Raw genomic sequence first — 24465 nt, forward strand, 5'->3', positions numbered from 1 at the left:
CTCCGTCCCTATTGATACTTTGACTTTAGTTTTCGAAACTTGTGTTTCTCCAAACTCAGTCAAAGTGGGGGCTTCTGAAGAAACCCATTTGTGTCTCCCCAAAACCAAACCCGGTGATGAATACCTTTCGCGTCAAATTATAATCGAATGAATGAAAGTGTGGAAAGTCTAATGTTGCGGTTAGTTTTTATTAAAAATCTCTCTATCTGTTTTCAAAAACCTATTCTATTTAATAAAAATAGTTAATCCAGTTTAGTTTGGTCAATGATAAGGGTCCAATAATAGTGTTATTGGATAGGGCTCGAAAAGAGCTTTCCAACGATATATTATAAGCCTAATTCCGATGAATTATGAGGAAGTTATAACTAAATTACTAAACTGGGCCCGGTTTGATCTTTATATGCTGCCCAATGATTTAGAGGAGGGCCTATCATGAATTATCATTCCTAATGCAATTAGGATTGATTATAGTCTTCTGGAATCTTCTAGAAGGTTTTTTTAATCCTAATGGGATTAGGATTGATGTAGGCGTCGCTCGAAGTGCGCCTACGTAAAACCATGTGTGAATATGCTTAGCACTCTTAGGAAGTGGGAATTGACGTGTACGAGTAGGGACAAGGAAAGTAGGGATCCTCCAACAAGTTTTTAAGGAACTTGTAAACCGTTCACGAATCATAAAAGGCAACCACGAATAAAGGGACAACGAAGGCAACAACGATTGACCCGTGAAGGTTACACCCCATTCATAATCCATGAGATTACTAACTCCATATGGTTCGGAACCACGAAAGGAGAATCGAGGATGATGGTACGAAGTGATTCATGGAGTCACATTCGCCCGTATTGCCCTTTACTCGGTTCTTATAGTGAAAAGTGATTCCTACGATCTCAAAGACATGCAAACAAAGATTCAATTTGCTCCAAACTATTATATGCTAAATTGGTTTAATATTAATGCAACATATAATTCTAAAATATTTGTGATCACTTGATTAAAAAACAAGATTAAAAAGGATCCTAAACCGGTTGTCCAAATTATCTTATTAGGCGTGATTTTCAATTACATATTCCCTTTAAACATGCAATTTGGTGATCATAATAACAATAGAATAAACATTAATATTGGAAGAAATTAAACAATAATAGCATTAGTCAAATCAAATATAAATTAACCTAATCATGACACTAGCAACAAGAATAAAAATAAGAGTAATTAAGTGATTAATTACTCACATTCCGCGTTTCCTTGAATTGCTACATCATGAATAAACTGTCAGTAACTTCAATAAAAATATAAATCAAACGAAAATTATATTAAATAAATGTAGATTTGATTTGGTCCAAAACCTCATTTAAATATACCTTTCACGCCTTGGTTTAAGTATAGAACTTTGGGTATTGTATGAACTCCTTGGAGTGCTTAATTAGGGGAAGTATTTTGAGAGAATAGGGTGGCTAGTATTTAGGCCAAAGAGGGAGAAGAGAATTATTTGATGATCGAGCTTGTTGATGATTGAAAAAGGGGTGATATGACCTCTATTTATAGAGAAAAAAAAAAGAAGGGTCAAAGAATTAAGATAAGATCCGAATTAAATCGGAATAAAACTCGATAGACTGCAGTTTTTGCGGTTTTTGTTTTTATCATATCTTTTGATCCAGAAATCGAAATAAGATGAATAAGATATCGTTGGAAAGCTCTTGAAGTCTAATTTCTAACCCAATTGGAATAAGATTAAAATATTTTATATAATAAAAGTTATGGCTAATAAGTGAGACGGTGTCAATTTTAGATAGAGTTTCATATTTTATTCATATCTTTTCCGTTATAGCTCAGAATTGATATTATAATTGTAGACACCCAAATTTGTCTCCTTAAAAACAAACCCAGTGATGAATACCTTTCATGTCATTTGATTATCGAATAAAGCGAAAGTGTGAAACATTTAGTGATGAGGATGTTTTTATTAAAATAAATCTTCTTTCTGTTTTTGAAATTATATATTTTCTTACCTTATTTATGAAAAAAGTGCATTCTTGTTTATTTTGGTCCATGATGAGGGTCCAATAATGGTGTATTTGGATGGGGCTTGAAAAGACCTTTCCAACGATATATTATAAGCCCAATTCCGATGAATAATGAGGAGGTTATGGCCAAAATACTAAATTGGGTTCGAACCGGATCTTACCTACGACCCAATGATCATGTGGAGGGTCCAAAGGTCTAATCATATTCGTAAAATAATTAGGATTAATTAGAAGCTTCTATAAGTTTCTAAAAGATCTTAACTATCCTTTTTGAAAATATGAGATTAAAGAATTTGTGTTAAATAAAAACTTTCCCTTTTTAAAAACTTTCCTTTTTTTAATCCTAATTCTATTCGAATTTAAAGATGTTCAAAGACAGTTAGATATTATTTTCGTGCCTCATAATCCTTATCCAAATTTTATATGGTTGGATAGATCTTGAAATTATCTTTCCAATGATATATTACTCCCTCCGTCCCCGATTGATAGTCACTTTTGGTAGAAAATCACGGGAATTAATAAACATAAATAAGAAGTATCAAAAGTACATTGAAAAAGTAAATTTACATTAGGTATGGAAAAAGGTAGAGAGAAAAAGTAATTAAAGTACATGGAAAAGTAAAATTCACATGGAAAAGTTAAATTTACACAAATTTTTTTGCAAATTGGAGAGAATTTTGGTAAAAAAATAATATTAATGGTACTCGAAAAAAGCAAATGTGACTAACATTTTGGGTCACAAAAACGGCAAAAGTGACTATCATTCGGGGACAGAGGGAGTATAATATTAAATCCGAGTTATAACGAAAAAGATATGAATGAGATATGAAACTCTATCCAAAACTGACACCGTCCCACTATTTCGGCCATATCGTTTTATCTAAATAATATTTTAATCTGATTCTAATTGGGTTGGAATTAGAATTCAAGAGCTTTCCAACAACATATTATATTCCTTATTTGGACCACTAGATCAAAAGATATGATAAAAACAAAATCCGCAAAAACTGATGTCCATCGAGTTCTATTTCGATTCGAATTCGGATTCTCTTCTTATTCTTCGACCCTCTTTTTTCTGTATAAATATAGATCATATCTCCCCTTTTTCAATCACCAACTCTCATCAAGAATCTCTTGGTTACTCTCTCTCCCTCTCTTTTTCTAAACTAGCCTTTTACAAAAACAATTTCTCATACATTAGCACTAGACATACCTAGCATTGTTCGAAGTTGCCTTCGCCCTAGACGTGAAAGGTTTAATTTCTGAGGTTTAATTGTTTGTTTATTATTTTCCTTGAAGTTAGTAACGCGTGTATATTGCTATTAGAAAGAAATATGAGGCATCCAAGTAAGTGATTTAATGATTTATTGATATTATGATATAGAAATCATGTCTAGGTTGTTATGATTCCTAGTGTCATGTTAGGGTATTTTGATCTTCCTAGTATCATGTTTAGGGTAATTTATGATATCAAATATGACAATTGTGTTTCCTGCGATGCTTCCTATTTTTTACCTAATATTCATGTTAGTATCATGTTAGAGTTAAAGATTTGATTTTTATTGCTTAGTGACATGCTAGGGTTTGTTATTAATCTTGTTAGTATCATGCCTAGGATCTTGCTATTATTATGCTGTAACATGATCATGATTATTTTTATAATTGTTATAATAATTGTTATTGTTATTATTATGATAATTATTATTATTATTATGATTATTATAATTGTCAAGATTATTATTATGTTGCTTGATTATATTTATTGTTATTGCTTGATCACGCCTTTTATGCATGTTTAAAGGAAATTGATACTTGTAATCACGCTTAATAACATAATTAATAATCTTGTTTAGAGTTAATTTTATTATAATTCAAGTGATCGCCAATAATAGTTTTGTTTGTGCATTAATATTCAACCAACATAGATAAACAGGTTTAGGGTAACCCTATTTATTGCATGTTAGTCAGAAAGCGCACATGAATACGATAAGAATAAAGTAGAGGCCTATTATTAGGGCAGGTTCAATCTCTTTTAGGTTGTATTTGTACCTTCATCCCCGAACTACCAGTCATGGTTCCAGACCTATTGGAGTTGACGATCTCTTGGATCATTAAGGGGTGTAAACTTCACCTCGTGAACGGTTTACAAGTTCCTAAAACTTGTTGGCGACTCTTTTTCTCTATCTTCTTTTCCTTTGAACGCCACCGTACATTAGTGTATGATCACAGTGGGGTTCAAGATAGGGATAATGCTTGAAATATTCCCTATAGTATTTTGGCAACTTCACCGGGGAGGATTTCTATTTTAATTCCTAAAATTTATTTCGGCAATTATTTAAAATGAGTGGATGAGACTCGAAAAGTTCTAAGTATTTCATGTGCGTAATTTTGATTAACATTATTGTCATATGCATAAAAAATATCTCATTGGAAAGACCGTCCGTAATGAGTTGAAATTATAGGATTTTTACACGTAGGAAATTTGAGGAATATCTTTCACAACTAGGATCGAAATAATGCTGCGCGAAACTAGAAAATTTTGTCGAGCATAGAAAGCTGCTGAGGCATGTAGGAACTAGCGTCAGAAAACAGAGCTTAGCGCCATTGATTTGAATCTAGCGCCAGGCCACAGCTTCTGTCGCCAGGCGCCAAAACCAAATCGTTGGCGCCGGCCTCTATTTACTGGCGCCAAGTTCTTCCAATACCGAGCCAGAAATATGCGTTCTAATTTTGACTAGTTTTTAGCACTATTTGCTTGATCCTACTTCCTGATTAAGTTTTACTCACTTTTTGAAACTCATATGTGTTCTACATATGGACATAACCCTTTGGGAATTCATGCTCCATCTACCTGATTGAACGCTCTGTGCAACAAAGGGTACACCCGAGAATGTTGAATTCACCAAACCATGGAAGCGAGTTTTTCTAAATTCGCGGTGTCCCATCCACTCGCGCTAACCCTTCACGGTTAGGCTTCCGCGCGGTGCATCCGGACAATTAACCAAGGACCGTCTTTGACTAACCCATATCCCGAACTTGAGAGAACTAGAGCCATGGTTAGGTTGCAAACTCATTGCATCATGTTGTGACTACTTGTGCATCTCTTACTTGTGCATACTTATTATGTGACTAAGCTAACCGTTTGGTTTGACTTGTACTTGTAAATAAGTCTTAATATAATAATTAATGACTAAAGGACTTTGTTTAATTTATTATTTAATTAATTTGATCTAATAAATATGTCTAAAATCGAGTCATAGTTCCTTTAAGTCAACCCGGATTTTTATTCCCGTATACTGCACAAACGTCAACTTGTTTTGGTCATAGCCGGAGTTGTAGAAAGAGTTACGAGTTGAATAACCTATGGATCTGTAGCCCCGAGTGTTACCTTTAATTTGGAGTTGGTTTCATCCAAATTAGAGTCACAGATCAAAAGTTATGACTAAAATACTACAGCCAGTCCAGTTTAATGCATATACGTGAGGTCTTAACTTAGTCTTTGTTCGAGTCTAGTCACATAGTCTAGCCACATGGTCATGACACAAGTGTTAACATGTCACCTACACTCACTAGTCTTAGCACACACTTTTTACATACTCTTTTCACACCATGACCATGTCTTAGGTTCATGCATGAGTCGGTTTTTTTCCGTCATTTGAGTTCGGGGTACATTCTATTCCTAATTTTTTTTTTCATATCTCTCCATCTACATCATCTTTCCATTCTCTACATGCTTTCTCCATATTACGACCTTCATTCTTCCTACCTTCTTCCAACCATGGATGTTGGATCGAGTTTGAGTCATGTGATTGACAAACAAAAAAAAATGAGGGTAATGATGAAACAAATGCACAAGGCAAGCTTCTCACCAAGATTTCATGCTTTTTTCTTCTTCTTCGTTTTTTTTTTTTTTTTTCAAACCCTTTCTCCAACAAGTCTAACATAGGCACCTTTCACTTTCCTTAGATTTATTTTGTAGGATTTTTTCCTTTTTTCTTTTAATAAAATGAGCATTTATTTCCTTGCATATGATCATTGCATTGCATTGCATTAAAAATAAATAAATAAATAAATAAATAAAAATCATTGTCGAATTAAGCACAAGGTATACCAATGATTTGAGGCACCCCTTGTAGCCACATCATATTGCCTTTCACCCTTCTAATTTACAATCCTTTCTTCATAAACCACATTGAGCCTCGTCTCACGATAGACCTTTCATTTTTCAACTCATATCTACCTAATCTTGGGATGGGATGGTGTGCAACTTATGCAATTTTCAATTTCATAAAAAGCTTGAGTGACTTCAAAAGATTAAAATAGCAAAAAATAAGCAAAAATAAATAAATAAAAGTGTACAAAAGGGCAAGTGTTCCAATGTCATTGACATGAACATGTCTTTGATATGAACACATCTCCGATTGCGTCTCTTATCGAGTGCTCGGTACCGTGCCTGAGAAACATGAATGCCAAGTGAGTGATAGACCGCATGATCGGTATTTCCCACACTTATAAAAATAAAATAAATTCTAAAGCAAAAAAAAAAAAAAAAAAAAGGAGAGTTAAAAAAGAGTAGAAACTCAAGCATAAAAATACAAAGATCCAAAAACAAAGTTGCACACCTTGGGGGCTTATCTAGGGTCTTGAGCCTTTATCCCTTTCTTCTATAACCTTTAGCCTAACCATGTTACAACCCTTAAAAAGACCTTATTGAGGTATACACACTTGTGCGAGGTTCGGGTAGAGCAACGTTCGGCCTGATTCCTCACGGATACGTAGGCAACCTCACATTGAGGTGCGGCCATAATAAACATGCATGCATATTCACATTCACACACTCACACTATGATCATATCAAGGGATCTCCTATGCTCATCCCTATTTACTTAGAGCTAGACTTGGGGGCTTGATCCCTACATCATTAGCTTACCTAGCCTAAAGAGTCACCATCATTCGACTCTTCTTGAAATAATATCTTTCCACACACTTAGCCTTTGCGGCCTAACTTTAGAATCACTATCACACACATCACAGATACATGACCAAATAGTCCTTCCCTTAGGAACCCTTTGTCATGAAATCTTAACATAACGCTGAAGCATGCCTTGTCATGTCAAAATCGCTCATCAATCATCATTGCATCACAAAGTATGAAGTACTTAGCATCCGCGCCTAAGTTACCTAAATACTTTCATTATCGAGTCAACTAGGATAGTCTAAGATGTTAAAATCCTTGTACTATGAGAGACAACGTTAACGGATTAAGCTCATTTAACATGCATCTTCAAAAAATTACACTTCGATTCTTTTTCGCGTCTTTCTTTTTTCGGGAGAAAGTCGGTACCCTCCACAAAAGTGACGGAAAATTTATGCTTTTTGCTTTTTACATTTTCTAGTCGCACGATCACATTACAATGCACACACGAGTCATGTACATGTCAAGTCATGTCGTGTCATATCACCTTCATTTGAGTCTAACACATGTGTCAAACACTTTGAGTCGAGTTAACCTCGAGTCAATCACAGCGAGTCAAGTTCATACCTTGAGTCATGACAAGTCAATGAGTCAAGCAACACTAAGTCTTAGTTCAACCCTAAAGAAAGATAAGCAAAGTCCTATGGTCAAAGATATAAATGCTGGTGCATCCCAGCAAGCGAGGACATTCCAAGATTTTTTTCAAAAAAAAACCGCGAATATGATACAGGAGATTCCTCCAAGATAAGACGAGTTACATGGATCAGTAAATTAGAGATGAAGAGCTTTAATTTACAAAAGATTTGAGCAAATTTGGTTGAAAGGAAACGACCAAGTTCAAAGTTCGAAGCGAAACCGAGCAATGAACTGCGGCAGCAAGAGCAGAATAGGGAAGACCTGACTCCAGTGCCAGACAACAACATCTAGCGTCTAGCAATAGATTTTAGCGCCTGGCGCTAGATCCTAGCGTCTCGCGACAGAGCCAAATCGCGGTGCCAGAGGCATTGCAACAGCGACAGAGCTCAACCGCTCTGAACAGTTATTTCAACCTCTTTCAGCAATTTCGGGTTCCTTGGTACGCCAGTTAGCCCCTATAAGAAAATTGACATGATTAGTAGTCGGCTCGATTACAATCGTAGTAAGTGATTGACCTGACAAAAAATCGTCTCACTTAGCTTAAGCGCCTAAAACACTATTTCATTACAAGCACCAACGTATCGGTTTAAAAGCAAGCACTTAAAAAACAATATTTCCAAACATGGATTGTCGCACATTCTTCTTAAATGACAATATTTCCAAATATGGATTGTCGCGCATTCTTCTTAAACAACAATATTTCCAAATATGGATTGTCGCGCATTCTTCTTAAATGACAACTTTTCCAAAAATTGGATTGTCATCTCCAACTGACAATATTTCCAAAATATGGATTATCACGCATCTTCTTCAAACGACAATTTTTCCAAGATTGGATTGTCATCCCTGGCAAAGTTTCCAAGCGTGGATTGTCGTGCTCCTTCTTTGTTTGGCAATTTTTTCCCAAGTTTAGATTGTCCTACATTCATTGATCTTTGGCAAGTTTTTCGAGATTGGATTGTCATACACCCAGTTCCCTGTGGAAAAATTTCCCTAAGTATTGTCGTAGGTCTCCACTCATCATAAATTTTGACAAAAGTTCCTCAACGTGGATTGTCATTCATTTCGGCAACTGGCAAATTTTCTCGTAGTGGATTGTTGATTGACTCTTTTTTGGCAAATGTTCCAAGACACGGATTGTCAATTGTGGCAATATTTTCCTAAAATGATTGTCGCATAGCATTGGCAAATTTCCAAGGTGGATTGCTTTCAAGAGTTATATTCCAAGATGTGGATTGTCGATCGTAGCAAAGTTCTTATGATAGATTGTTACGAAGCATTGGCAACTTTTCCCAAAAATGGATTTTGGCAAATTTTTCGAGATACAAATTGTCGCTTCATCGTGGCAACATTTCCAAGGATGGATTGTTACGAAGCATTAACAACTTTCCCTAAATCGGATTGTCATACATCATACAAGAGTTGTGTTGTCAACTATTCCCAAAGAAAAGAGGATTGTCATCACAGCAAAAGCACCGACATACTGGTTCACAAGCAACAAAGCATCAACGTACTGGCATAGCAGCATTAAGGATCAACAAGCAGTGATCTTTTCGAAGACTATCACAGCGGAAATTAGAGGAAGTTACAGGCGTAGCAGTCTTCAGGCGGTATTCTCTAGCTTGCGGAAGATCGTCACAACAAATCGGTTACCTCTAGAGACGTGTGCTCGACGGTGCAAGATACGCGTTTCTTAACTCTTTTATCTGTTTAACTAATGCTAGTTTGCAGGTATCAGCGTTACAAGAATGATTTAGGATCGCAGAACTTTCTGAATCATTCTCCGTCCCTATTGCTACTTTGACTTTTGTTTTCGAAACTTTTGTTTCTCCAAACTCAGTCAAAGTGGGGGCTTCTGTAAACACCCAAATGTGTCTCCCCAAAACCAAACCCAGTGATGAATACCTTTCATGTCATTTGATTATCGAACAAAGCGAAAGTGTGAAAATTCTAGTGATGAGGATGTTTTTATTAAAATATATCTTCAATCAGTTTTTGAAAATATTTCTTTTCTTACCTTATTTATGAAAAATGTGCATTCCAGTTTAGTTTGGTCCATGTTAAGGGTCCAATAATGGTGTAGTTGGATGGGGCTTGAAAATACCTTTCAGAAAATTCGTGAATTCACATGCAAAAATTCAGCAAAATTCGAGTGAGTTTAGAGAAAGCTTACATAGATCAGCAAACTAGATGAACTAAGCTTCAATTTGCAAAAATTTTGAGCGAATTTGGTTGAGAAATGAGCAAGAACGAGTAGATTGAAGCTTGAGGCGATTCGCGAGTGGAAAACAACATCAATGGTGAAATGAGGAAGAAAGGGAATTTATTCGAAAAACCCAAAAGTAGCATCGCACGACAAATCTGTCGCCGCGCGACAGGAAGAATTCGCGGCGACAGCAACTTCCGGCAGCCGCTAGAGCGGCGATAGAGCGTGACGCTTCGTAAAATGATTATTTGGACCTCGTGCAGCAGTTTGGGTTCCTTGATACACTAGTTAGCCCCTCTAAGCAACTTGACATGATTTAGTAATCGGCTCGGTTACAATCATGTTAAGTGATCGACCTGATAAATGATCGTCTCACTTAGCTTAAAGCGCCTAACATTGGCTCATTGCAAAGGCACCGACATAATGGTTCATAAACAACAGAAGCACCGACATACTGGTTCACAAGCAGGAAAAGTGCCGACGCACTGGCATAGCAAAAGCAAAAGTTCAAGCGAACTTTTAAAGGATCGACAAGCATTGGTCTTCTGTGATATTCTTTGGAATATTATCGCAACAGATGAAGATGAATTCAAGCGAAGATATCTTTAGCAGCGTTCCCTAGCTTGCGGAGGGTTGTCATTAACAACTGGAGGTGATTTCAAGAGAATTTATCTTCGATCATATTCCCTAGCTTGCGGAAGATGGTCACAAGGAAAATGAAGATCGTTTTAAGCGAAGTAATCTTCGATAGGATTCTCTAGCTTGCAGAAGACTATCACAGTGGAAATTGTAGGCAGTTACAAGCGTAGTAGTCTTCAGTCGATATTCTCTAACTTGAGGAAGATCGTCAAAGCAACAAGATAGCATTCCCGAGCTTGTGGAAGGTTGTCACAATAGCAATGCAACAAATCAGTTACTCCCAGAGACGTGTGCTCGATGGTGGAAGATACGCGTTTCTTAAATCTCTTATCCATTTTAACTAACGCTAGTTTGAAGGTATCGTCATTACAAGAATGATTTAGGATCGCAGAACGTTCTGAATCATTCTCCGTCCCTATTGATACTTTGACTTTCGTTTTCAAAACTTGTGTTTCTCCAAACTCAGTCAAATTGGGGGCTTTTGAAGACACCCATTTGTCTCTCCCCAAAACCAAACCCAGTGATGAATACCTTTCGCGTCGAATTATAATCGAATGAAGTGAAAGTGTTGAAAATCTAATGTTGCGGTCAATTTTTATTAAAAATCTCCTTATCTGTTTTCGAAAACCTATTCTATTTTATAAAAATAGTCAATCTAGTTTAGTTTAGTTTATGATAAGGGTCCAATAATATTGTAATTGGATAGGGCTCGAAAAGATCTTTCCAACGATATATTATAAGCCTAATTCCGATGAATAATGAGGAAGTTATAACTAAACTACTAAACTGGGCCCGGTTTGATCTTTATATGCGGCCCAATGATCTAGAGGAGGGCCTATTATGAATTATCATTCCTAATGCAATCAGGATTGATTATAGTCTTCTAGAATCTTCTAGAAGGTTTTTTTAATCCTAATGGGATTAGGATTGATGTAGGCGTCGCTCGAAGTGTGCCTACGTTAAAGCATGTGTGAATACGCTTGGCACTCTTAGGAAGTAGGAATTGACGTATACGATTAGGGACAAGGAAAGTAGGGAGCCGCCAACAAGTTTTTAAGGAACTTGGAAACCGTTCACGGATCATAAAAGGCAACCACGAATAAAGGGATAACGAAGGCAACAACAATTGACCCGTGAAGGTTACACCCCATTCATAATCCATAAGAATACTAACTCCATATGGTTCGGAACCACAAAAGGAGAATCGGGGATGATGGTACGAAGTGAATCATTGAGTCACATTCGCCCGTATTGGCCTCTACTCGATTCTTATAGTGAAAAGTGATTCCTGCGATTTAAAAGGCATGCAAACAAAGATTCAATTTGCTCCAAATTATTATTATGCTAAATTGGTTTAATATTAATGCAACATATAATTCTAAAATATTTGTGATCACTTGATTAAACAACAAGATTAAAAGGGATCCTAAACCGGTTGTCCAAATTATCTATTAGGCGTGATTTTCAATTACATATTCCTTTAAACATGCAATATGGTGATCATAATAACAATAGAATAAACATTAATATTGGAAGCAATTAAACAATAATAGCGTTAGTCAAATCAAATATAAATTAACCTAATCATGATACTAGCAACAAGAATAAAAATAAGAGTAATTAAGTGATTAATTACTCACTTTCCGCGTTTCCTTTAGTTGCTACATCATGAATAAATTGTTAGTAACTTCAATAAAAATATAAATCAAATGAAAATTAAATCAAATAAATGAAAATTAAATTAAATTAAATAAATATAAATCAAATGAAAATTAAATTAAATTAAATAAATGTATAGAATAAAAGATATGGGAGAAATAGTGAGACGGTGTCAGTTTTGGATAGAGTTTGATATTTTATTCATATCTTTTCCGTTATAGCTCGGAATTGATATTATAATATATAATTGGAAATATAATTTAAAGGGATATCTAACCATATAAAATTTGGTTAAAAACTATGAGGCACGAAAATAATATCTGTGTATCTTTGAATGTCTTTCAATTCGAATAAAATTAAGAGTTTCAAAAAAAGAATAGTTTTATTAAATTTCAAACTCTTTAATCTTATCTTTTAAAAAAGAATAATTAAAATCTTTTAGAAACTTATAGAAGTTTCTAATTAATCCTAATTGGTTTAGGAATTGGATTAAATCAGTTGGACCCTCCACTTGGTCATTGGGTCGTAGGTAAGGTGGGCTTAGGTTCGGTTTGGGCTCAGTTTAATATTTTGGCTATAACTTATTCTTTATAACTCGGATTTGGGCTTATAATATATCGTTGGAAAGATCTTTTAAATCCCCATCCAACTATTCAATCATTGGACCCAGATTATGGACCAAAATAAACTGGATTAAACGTTTTTATAATAAGGACACGAAATGAATGATTTTATAGGACACGAAATGAATTATTTTGGGTTTAAAGGAACGAAATGAGAAAAATAAGTTATGGTTTGGGGAAATGGGCTAGAAGTTGGGTTGGTTTATGAAATGGAAATATGGATTTAAGCACTCCATGATTGAATACTCAACCTGACCAATAATGGCGGTGAAAGGATGTTCATCATCGGGTTTTATTTTGGGGAGACATTTTTAGGTGTCTACAGAAGCCCCCACTTTGACTGAGTTTGTAGAAACGTCAGTTTCAAAAACGATAGTCAAAGTAGTCGATAGGACGGAGAATGATTTAAGACGTTCTGCGATCCTAAATCACTCTATATACGCCGATACCTGCAAAAAATGTTAATTCCACAGATAAAAGAGTAAAGTGGTAGAACGCTTATCTGACACCAGTGTATTGGTAACAAATGAGTTTGGTATTTTCCTATGCTTGAAGGAATCCACCGGATGACATGTGTTAAAATGCTTTCCATGCTTGAGGAAAGCCGACAGATGAGTTTGGGAGCTTTCTAAGCCTGAAGAAACCTACCGGATGACACTTTCCATGCTTGAGGAAAGTCGACATATGATTTTGGCATTTTTCTATGCTTGAAGAAATCCACCGATAATGCTTTCCATGCTTGAGGAAAGCCAACAAAGGAATTTAGCGGTTTTCTATGCTTGAAGAAATCCACCGGATAATACTTTCCATGCTTGAGGAAAGTCGACAGATGAAGAGATTTCTAGTCTCTGTGTATCGAGAACCTTGCGTCATGAAATTATGTTGGTTTGATTATCCCCGAACGTGGGCTGTATATGGTCCACTTGTCCCCGAAGGTGGGCTGTAGATGGTTCGCTTGTCCCCGGATGTGGGCTGTAGTTGGTTTGCTTGTCCCCGAACGTGGGCTGTAGATGGTCCGCTTGTCCCCAGACATGAGCTGTAGATGGTCAGCTTGTCCCCGGACGTGAGCTGTAGATAGGGCTGGCAAAGGTTGACCCAACCCAAAAACCCGACCCGAACCCGACCTGAAAATAGCGGGTTAGGGTTGAAGTTTTCGACCCGAAAACTTAAATGGTTCAACACGAACCCGACACAAAAATTAAATGGGTTAGGTTAAGGTTGAAACTTTCGAAAATGACCCACATAATCCGAACACATTTAAGTTTTTTTTTAAAAAAAAAACCCTAAAGGAACCTTAGCCCAGCCCAAATTCGAAAAAAGTCTACCTTATAAACTCAAAAACCCTAAACTCATTCTATTTTTTTGTCATTTCTCCCAGCCGTTTTCAGTTTTCTACCCTTCTCTCTCTCTTAAATTTTCTCTCTCTTTAATCCTTAAAATCTTCTCCTTTTTAATTTTGAAGCTACTCTAAATTGCACTTCAACATTATCGGTCCAACTTCAATTCATCATCGATCTAACACCATTATGTTTCGTAAATTTGAATTATTTATTTATGTAATTTTGTTTGAGTTTGGTTTGTTTCTTTATTAGAGAAATAATTTTGCTAAAATTGTGTTTGGGGAATAGTTTAGATTTTTGGAATTTTACACATTATGCTGCATATATGTATATATTTTGTTTTATTTTGTGATTTAATTGGATGATGCATGCACAAGATTCAGATCAATACTCATGCTTCTTGTGCTCACAAAGTCAGAAGCCCAGCACTTTGGATGGAAATACACCTGTAGTTGAAAAATAAACAACATACTTGTATTTTGTAATTTGTTATTTCTAATCCTATCTTATGAATTCCATTTTTGTGATTTTAGATACTCCGTATAGTGTTTGTAAGTGTAAATATATCTATATAAAACTAAAATTATCCTCTTATAATTTTTTTTTAAATTAATAATAAAATTGGTGGAAAAAATCAAGTTAAATCAGGTTAACCCAAAACTGACCCGAACCCGAACAGATCAAGTTCGGGTCAAGCATTCTAACCCGATGAACTAAACAGGTCAGGTTCAGGTTGATGTTCTTTGACCCGAAACCGAATTGACCCGAACACGAAAGTGACCCGACCTGATCTGTTTTCCACCCCTAGCTGTAGATGGTCCGCTTGTCCCCGGACGTCGGTTGTAGTTGGTTCGCTTGTCCCCGAACGTGGGCTGTAGATGAGACCTGCAAAAATAAATTTTCCAATGGACTCGTATATATTGTGATTGACTTGACCACTGACTTGACCAAGTTTGACTTGATGTGACATGACATGTGTATGACTTGTGAGTGTGTGTGTGTGTGTGTGTATATGTGTTTGTGCAGACACAAGCAAACGAAGATGCAAAAGCAAAAAATTTCCGTCATTTTTGTCATGAGACGAGTGGAAGGTACTGACTTTCTCCCGAAAAAGAAAGACGTGAAAAATGAAGTTTTGTGTTCGAAATTCCCTCGATAAAAATTTTGAAAAAGTTTTTGAACTTCCCCAAAAGAAAATAATGAAAAAGGGAAGAAGTTTTGAACTTCCTCCTTAAGCAAGACAAAATGAATCGTATGGATTGAATTTCTTGTCTTGAAAATAATGTATGCATGATGAATGTTCTTAGTCCAGAAGGCTAAGGACAATTACACCATGCGATACGATAGATAAATGAACTTAGGTCATGGAGCTAAGCATCATATATGGTGTAAAGAAGCGATCTTGAACGTCACTTAGGTCTGGAAGCTAAGCACGTATATAGATGAAATGATTGATGAGTATTGCATAATGAATGTTTCTTAGGTCAAGGAGCTAAGCATGAAATGCGTTGTATTAAAATATATATATAAATGTTGCTCAGCACATTATGAGATGCGTGAAACAATGTACATTGCTCGGGTCAGGAAGCTAAGCAAGTATACAATGTTTCTTCTAATGAATGTTGTCTTGAAAGATGATGAAACATGCACAGTGTTGAAACAAGATTTCATGAAAAAGGGTTGCTAAGGGAAAGATGATATGGATGTGTGAGTGAAGTGTGTAAATGTGATACTAAGGCTGACTGCAATGGTTATGGTGATGGAAATATATGTGAGAAGAGTCAAAGATGATGACTCTTTAGGCTAGGTAGGCTAAATGATGTGGGTTCAAGCCCCCAAGTTTAGCTCTAGATGAATAAGGTCATAGGGATAAGCATTGGATATTCTTTGACTCGATCATGCATATGAATGTGGCCGCACCTCAATGTGAGGTTGCCTACGTATCTATTAGGAATTAGGCCGAACGTAGGTTTAACCGAACTTTGCAGAAGTGTGTGTACATCTCAAAGAGGTCTTTCAAGGGTTGTAATGTGGTTAAGCTGAATGTTTAAGGAAGAAAGGGGTAAAAGGCTCAAGACCCAAGAGAAGCTCCCAAGATATGCAATTATGTATTAGAGTTTGCAAGTTTTATTTTTCATATATTTTTTTTGTTTTGAATTTCTTTTTTTTTTCTTTTTTCCATTCTTGTGAATCAATGTAGGCAATCTCATATCATGCGGTCCATCACTCACTTAGCATTCATGTTTCTCAGGCACGGTACCAAGCACTCGATGAGAGACGCAATTTGAGATATGTTCATATCGGAGACATTGGAACACTTGCCTTTGGACATTTTTTTTTATTATTATTTACTTATTATTTTCTCTCTTTTTTTTTAAATTTGAACTTGCTTTCTGACTGTTACACAAATTGCACACCTTCCCATCCCAGGGTTAAGTGGATGTGGGAATTAATAAGGTCAATCGTTAGGCGAGGCTCAAAGTGGTTGACGAAGAAATGGATATGTGATTAAATGGTTAATAGGCAATGACAGGGTTCCAAAGGTGCCTCAAGTCATTGGTGTACCTTGTGTTTAGTTCGGCAATATTTTTATTATTGCTAATTTCGTGATCGAATGTAAGAAAGAGATGCTCATTTATGAAGAAGGTAAGAAATGTGACACATAGACACATGGATAAGGAGAACCTATGCTAGACTTTTAGAGGGAAGGGTTTGAAACAAAAGAAGAAGAAAACATGAAATCATGGTGAGAAGCTTGCATTGTGATTTATCTTCATGGCTGTTTCTGAGTAACTTCTTGCCGCCTGGTGAGGAAAAAAGTTTCTTGTTGTTGATGCTTTGATTGGAAGGAAAGAAGGAAGGAGTGATGTTCCCCTTATTCTTCCATATATTGCCTAGTGATTTTAGACTCAAGTACTGTGTAAGGATGAACTTAATTAATGCATTCACTCAATACTCGAATTGGAAAGGAAGAGTGTATGAAACATTTTTGAAAACTGATGGGAAATACTCCACTCATTCCTATTACGACGGAAAACGACGCAATCATGGTCCTAGTATACGATCATAAACAATATAGTGCATTACTCGAAGACAAAGTGTGTGCAATGACTCAACATTTGTCATTAGGTGAATTTATTAAGACTCGTGGTATGATCGCATGGCTAGACATAAGGACGTTGTGAAAAACGAAGGACCCAATGACCAAATAGCATGGAAGACTAAGCGACAAACTAACTTGATTAATTTTGCTCAATTTTAATGTTTATGCTATTTACTAGGTGAAAACGGTCCACTGGCAATCGTTAGTCATAAATAAGGTCAACCACAATCAAAGACAAAGAACACATGTTAAGGTTAGCACAAAAAATCACAAGAAACTAGGAAGAGGACTAGAATTCTAGAAGAGTTATGACTCATAGGTAAAAAAAATAAAATAAAAAAATAAAAATCTATAATCCTATGTTATACGAGTTGACACGGATTAAAGGACTTGGCTAAGACTAGCTTGACACTAAAAGATATAAAATAAAAATTAAAAGAAAGAAAGTTTAAGCTAAAAAGACAACTAAACTGGACAGGCTGTAGTATATCGGTTATAACTTTTAATCTGTGACTCTGATTGGGACGAAACCAATTCCAAATGAAAGATAAAACTCGGGGCTACAGATCCATAGAAGCACGACACGTAACTCTTTATAGAAGTCTGGATATGACCAAAACAAGTTAACTCTTGTGCAGTATACGGGAATAAAAATCCGGGTGACTCAAAAATTAAAAAAAAAAAAATCTATGACTCGACTCTAAAAAAAATAAAAATAAAAAGGGTTTAATAAAAAAAAAATATTAAAAATGAATAAAAAAAATGTACATATAAGCACATCGACACAAATGATGCAATGAAGTTCGCAATATAAAGTCAAGATCGAAGTTCCACTATGGTCAAGCTTTTTGGTGTCAAAGGGTACCATGGTTAAGAGTTTGGACGCGTTAGCAAGGCAGCCTCCTTTGAGGGTGTATGCCAACGGGCGGCACTTCGAGTTCGTGATGAAATAGAACTCGACTCCATGGTTTGGGTGGATTTAAAAAACTCGGATGAACCCTTATTGTCATGAACGTTTTTGGGTTGATAGAGCATAAATCCCCCGGGCTAGCTACATACGTAGAACACGTACTATTGTGGCAAAATAGGTAACCTAAAAAGCATATGCATATGTGACAATGCCAATTATATCGCAGGAATACAATTCAAGAATCTTTCAAGTCTCATCCACTCATCTTAATTAAATACCGATCACTCAAATCGATAAATAATCAAGAATCGTCCCCAGTGGAGTCGCCAAATTGTAGGCGTCGCTCTAAATGCGCCTACGTTAAAGCATGTGTGAATATGCTTTGCACTCTTAGGAAGAAGGAATTGACGTATACGATTAGGGACAAGGAAAGTAGGGAGCCGCCAACAAGTTTTTAAGGAACTTGTAAACCGTTCACGAATCATAAAAGGCAACCACGATAAAAAGGGACAACGAAGGCAACAACGATTGACCTGTGAAGGTTACACCCCATTCATAATCCATAAGATTAATAACTCCATATAGTTAGGAACCATGAAAGGATAATCGGGGATGATGGTACGAAGTGAGTCATGGAGTCACATTCGCCCGTATTGGCCTCTACTCAATTCTTAAAGTGAAAAGTGATTCCTGCAATCTCAAAGGCATGCAAACAAAGATTCAATTTGCTCCAAACTATTATTATGCTAAATTGGTTTAATATTAATGCAACATATAATTCTAAAATATTTGTGATCACTTGATTAAACAACAAGATTAAAAAGGATCCTAAACTGGTTGTCCAAATTATCTATTAGGCGTGACTTTCAATTACATATTCCCTTTAAACATGCAATATAGTGATCATAATAACAATAAAATAAACATTAATATTGGAAGCAATTCAACAATAATAGCGTTAGTCAAATCAAATATAAATTAACCTAATCATGATACTAGCAACAAGAATAAAAATAAGAGTAATTAAGTGATTAATTACTCACTTTACGCGTTTCCTTGAATTGCTACATCATGAATAAACTGTTAGTAACTTCAATAAAAATATATATCAAATGAAAATTAAATTAAATTAATGTAGATTTGATTTGGTCCAAACCCTCAGTTAATTATACCTTTCACGCTTTGGTTTAAGTATAGAACTTTGGGTATTGTATGAACTCCTTGGAGTGCTTAATTACGGGAAGTATTTTAAGAGAATAGGGTGGCTAGTATTTAGGCTAAAGAGGGAGAAGAGAATTATTTGATGATCAAGCTTGTTGATGGTTGAAAAAGGGGTGACATGACCTCTATTTATAGAGGAAAAAAAAAAGAAGGGTCAAAGAATAAAGATAAGAACCGAATTAAATCGGAATAAAACTCGATAGACTTTAGTTTATGCGGTTTTTGTTTTTATCATATCTTTTGATCCAGAAATCGGAATAAGATGAAAAATATATCGTTAGAAAGCTCTTGAAGTCTACTTTCTAACCCAATTATAATAAGATAAAAATATTTTATAGAATAAAAGATATGGGAGAAATAGTGAGACGGTGTTAGTTTTGGATAGAGTTTGATATTTTATTCAAATCTTTTCCGTTATAGCTCGGAATTGATATTATAATATATCATTGGAAATATAATTTAAAGGGATATCCAACCATATAAAATTTGGATAAAAAATATGAGGCACGAAAATAATATCTGTCTATCTTTGAATGTCTTTTAATTCGAATAAAATTAGGAGTTTCAAAAAAAGAATAGTTTTATTAAATTTCAAACTCTTTAATCTTATCTTTTAAAAAAGAATAATTAAAATCTTTTAGAAACTTATAGAAGTTTCTAATTAATCCTAATTGGTTTAGGAATTGGATTAAATCATTTGAACCCTCCACGTGATCATTGGGTCGTAGGTAAGGTGGGCTTAGATTCGGTTTGAGCTCAGTTTAATAATTTGGCCATAACTTATTCGTTATAACTCGGATTTGGGCTTATAATATATCGTTGGAAAGATCTTTTAAATCCCCATCCAACTATTTAATCATTCGGCCCAGATTATGGACCAAGATAAACTGGATTAAACGTTTTTATAATAATTACACGAAATGAATGATTTTAAAGGACACGAAATGAATTATTTTGGGTTTAAAGGCACGAAAAGAGGAAAATAAGTTATGATTTGGGGAAATGAGCTAGAAGTTGGTTTGGTTTATGAAATGGAAATATGGATTTATAAATACACAACCCGACCAATAATGGCGATGAAAGGTTGTTTATCATCGGGTTTGGTTTTGGGGAGACATTTTTAGGTGTCTACAATTGATAATTAACTTTTATGCGTATTATTTGAAATAAAAAAAAAAGTATTTATGTGAAATTATTATTTTATCCCTCGTATGGACTTTTACCACTTAATTTTATCAAAAAATAGAAAACGTGTGGAAAAGTTGTCTGCAACGCCAAACGTCAGGTTGTCGCCTAGCGACAGGAGCCATTGTTGGCGACAGAGGCGTGTTTTATTCCTTTTCGAACTCTGATTTGTTTTATCAATTACGGACTATTTCATTATAAATAGTGTGCTTAGACCTCCGTTTTTAATTATCAATTCTCACCAACTCTCGTCAAGAATTTCTTGATTTTCTCTCTCTCTTTTCTAAACCAACTTTTTACAAACAAAATTCCGCATTCACAAGATCTAGACATACCTAGCCAAATTCGAAGTTGCCTTTGCCCTAGACGTGAAAGGTTTGATATTTCTGAAGGTTTGGTCCCAAACCTCTATTTTAATTATTTAATTTAATTCTTTAATTTTATATTTTCCTTGAAGTTACTAACGCGTAAGTGCTTTAATTGTTTAATTGATATTATGATATAGAAGTCATGCTTAGATAGTTATTTTGATTCCTAGTATCATGTTAGGATGTTTTATTGTTTCCCAGTATCATGTTTAGGGTTAACAACTAAAAATTCCTAATTTCAAGTATGATTAACAGAATGCTTCCTATTTTCTTTCCTAATGACATGTTAGTATCATGTTAGGGCTAAAGCTTTGATATTTAATGTTTAGTGACATGCTAGGTTTTGTTATTAATATTGTTAGTATCATGCCTAGGATTTTGCTATTATTATGATTTAACATGATTGTTTTGATTATAATTAATTATGATTGTTATTTTATGATGATGATTATTTTAATTGTAATTATTATTATTATTATGTTTCTTGATATATATTTATTGATTGATCACACCTTTTATGCATGTTTAAAGGGAATTTGTACTTGTAATCACGCTTAATAAGATAATTAATAATCTTGTTTAGGGTTAATTTGAATTATAATTCAAGCTATCGCCAATAATAGATTTTTTTTTGCATTAATGTTCAACCAACATAGATAAACAGGTTTAGGGTTAATCTAATTATTGTATTTTACTCAGAAAGCGCACATAATACGAGAAGAATAAAGTAGAGGCCTATTATTAGGGCGAGTTCTTTCTTTTTTAGATTGGATTCGTACCCTCATTCCTGAACTTCCAGTCTCAGTTCCAGACCTATTGGAGTTAACAATCTCTTGGAACGTTAGGGGGTGCAACCTTCAACTTGTAAACGATTTACAAGTTCCTAAAACTTGTTGGCGACTCTTTTGCTCTAGCTTCCTTCCCTTTGGACGCCACCGTACTTAAGTGCATGATCACAGTGGGGTACAAGTTTGGGGTAATGCTTGAAATATTCCCTACAGATGTGCTTTGTGATGAGAGAGCCATCTTTGGCTATGTACGTTTCAACTTGAGGATCCTCATCCTCATGGTAGGTGAAGACCTATGGCTAATTAATAGTGAGGTTAGGAGGTGGTACAAACTCTTGAACCATTTTTAAGGTACTCTCCCCACAGACGACGCCAAATGTTTTGGGGGTTTTTGTACCTCGGAAGAGTTACGACTCGAAGACTGGTCGGGAAGCGCCTGTACCTGCAAAACAACGGAAACTCCAGGTGGTTGGAGCTCCACATCCAACGATCAATTTAGAACGTGATGGAGTAAAAAGTGCAAAAAAAGGTAAAAGCGAGATCTTCTCGGATACCGAGATCAGGAAATTTTTCTGATGTAAGAGAATGTGAGTGATATTGTAATAAATTCAATCTATCCCACAAATGGGGGAAATCTCCCTATTTATAGGGTCATTTTGGTAAGATGTGCCCTTACGTAGGTCATTTGACCTACACTACTACAAAATTGGCCAAAGAGACCCGTCCAAATTAGCCAAAGAGACTGCCTTAGAGGCGGTCTCTAGCTAAGCGGTCTCTTTGGCAAAGAGACTGCTTTATTAGAGGCGGTCTCCAAATTGAGAATACTGAGACCGCCTATCTAAGATAGGCAGTCTATTTTTTTGGGAAAAAAAAGACCGCTTATTAAGGATAGGCAGTCTTTTTTTTTAAGAAAAAAGAGACTGCCTATTTAACTTAACAGGTTTCTTTGGGCGCATTTATAATAAAAAAAAATAGCTTATTTAATTTGATTTATGCTATTTTTTGTTCGATAAAATTAAAAGAGAATAATATATTGATATTGCCACATTAATGTTTGTACTAACAAAGAATTTTAACAAACTTTAATTAAATTCTAGTACATATAATTATATCAAACATGTAGCTTGACTACTTGAGTACTCCAACTTCTTCCTCTTTCTTTTGTTCTGAGATTCTTGTGTGAAAAACAAGCATATCTGTCAAAGCAAAAGGCAAATAATTAATAAATCAATCATAATAACTGAGAATAACCAAAAATTAAACATTCGTTTAGAGCTTAACTGAAAAAAATGAACTAATAAAATAAACGATCAACTCCTTTAAAAAAAAAAAAAAAAAAAAAGAATTTGTAAATTAAACTCGTCAAAAAAAAAAATTATAAATTAATGGTAGCAGTTAGATGAATGATAAACAAGAAATTTACTAAAACAAATCCAATATATTTCCAGCCATGTGAATTAGATACTGATCCACTACTCTACAATTTCATGATTTGAAAACTATGATAACAATGATAATACTACACAACACAAAAATCTAAAGTCTAACCGCAAAAATTAGTGTAAAATACATCAAACAGATCAAAACTCAACTAAAATTGAAACCACCACAAAAAATCAAGCAAAAACCAAAATACAGAAATAATAATCAATTTAAAAAACAAAATCAAAGCAAAAATTCGTGTAAAATAAATCAACCAGATAAAAAAATCAACTTAAAATTGAAACCACCACAAAAGATAAAACAAAATACAATACAGAAATAATAATCAATTAAAAAACGAAATCAAAGAAGCAAAAATTCGTATAAAATACATCAACCAGATCAAAAATCAACTAAAATTGAAACCACCACAAAATATCAAACAAAAACCAAAATCCAGAAATAATAATCACTTAAAAAACGAAATCAAAGAAGCAAAAATTAGTGTAAAATACATCAAACAGATCAAAAATTAACTACAATCGAAACCACCAGAAAAGATCAAACAAAAACCAAAATACAGAAATAATAATCAATTATAAAACGAAATCAAAGAAGAAGAGACCTACAAGTATTCTCGGAAAATTTGGGATCATAATCTTTTGAATCTAGATCTTCAATGCATCTTTATAACAATCAATCGATTTATCAACCCAACATAAAATGAGTATCATCTAACGGCATAAACCCATAAAACGCTTCTAAACCATGATAATATAACTTAAATAGCTCTTTCGAGTTCGAGAACTGGAAACGCTTCATCAAACCTCGCAAACTGCAATAAATCGCTTCAACACTCACCACCAAATCAACACTTGATTCCGACGATTTTGACGCTCCAAACAGGAGGGTTTTTCCGAGGAATTAAAGGAGATGAAATTCATTTAAGAGGAAAGAGAGGAGATAGAAGAAGAGGAAAAGAAAGATGAAGGAGATCAGATGGAGATTGATTGTTGGAGGCAGAGTGGCGAAACAAAGAATATGCGTTAGGGTTTCATTTATGTTATTTTGGTGAGTAAGGGAGACCGGTTAAGTTGCAACAGGTCTATCCCTTTTTTATTTTTTTTGAAAAAAATTAAGAGAGACCGGTTAAGTTGCATAATGGTCTCTCCCTTTTTAATTTTCAAATAAAAAAACTTAAGAGAGACCGGTTATCTATGATAAATGGTCTCCATTAAATTTTCACCTCACAACACAATATCAAAGAGACCGGTTATCTATGACATTGGGTCTCTTGAAACAAAGAGACCAGTTATATAATTAACCGGTCTCTTATTTCGGGTCTCTTTGAGCATTTTTGTAGTA

The 24465-nt window shown here is 34.9% G+C and overlaps 1 long non-coding RNA gene across 1 annotated transcript; it reads right to left on the reverse strand.

Moving 5' to 3' along the window:
* Nucleotides 1-22693: 22693 nt before the first annotated feature.
* On the reverse strand, nt 22694-24029 carry LOC145598326 (uncharacterized). The gene is made up of 2 exons (XR_014103535.1): nt 23730-24029; nt 22694-22874 (listed from the first exon to the last, which is right to left on the reverse strand). It is a non-coding gene; the product is annotated as an uncharacterized LOC145598326 (long non-coding RNA).
* Between the last annotated feature and the right edge of the window lie 436 nt (nt 24030-24465).

The sequence above is a fragment of the Chenopodium album genome, chromosome 2 (assembly GCF_948465745.1).
Source record: "Chenopodium album chromosome 2, dcCheAlbu1.1, whole genome shotgun sequence".
Lineage (NCBI taxonomy): Eukaryota > Viridiplantae > Streptophyta > Magnoliopsida > Caryophyllales > Amaranthaceae > Chenopodium > Chenopodium album.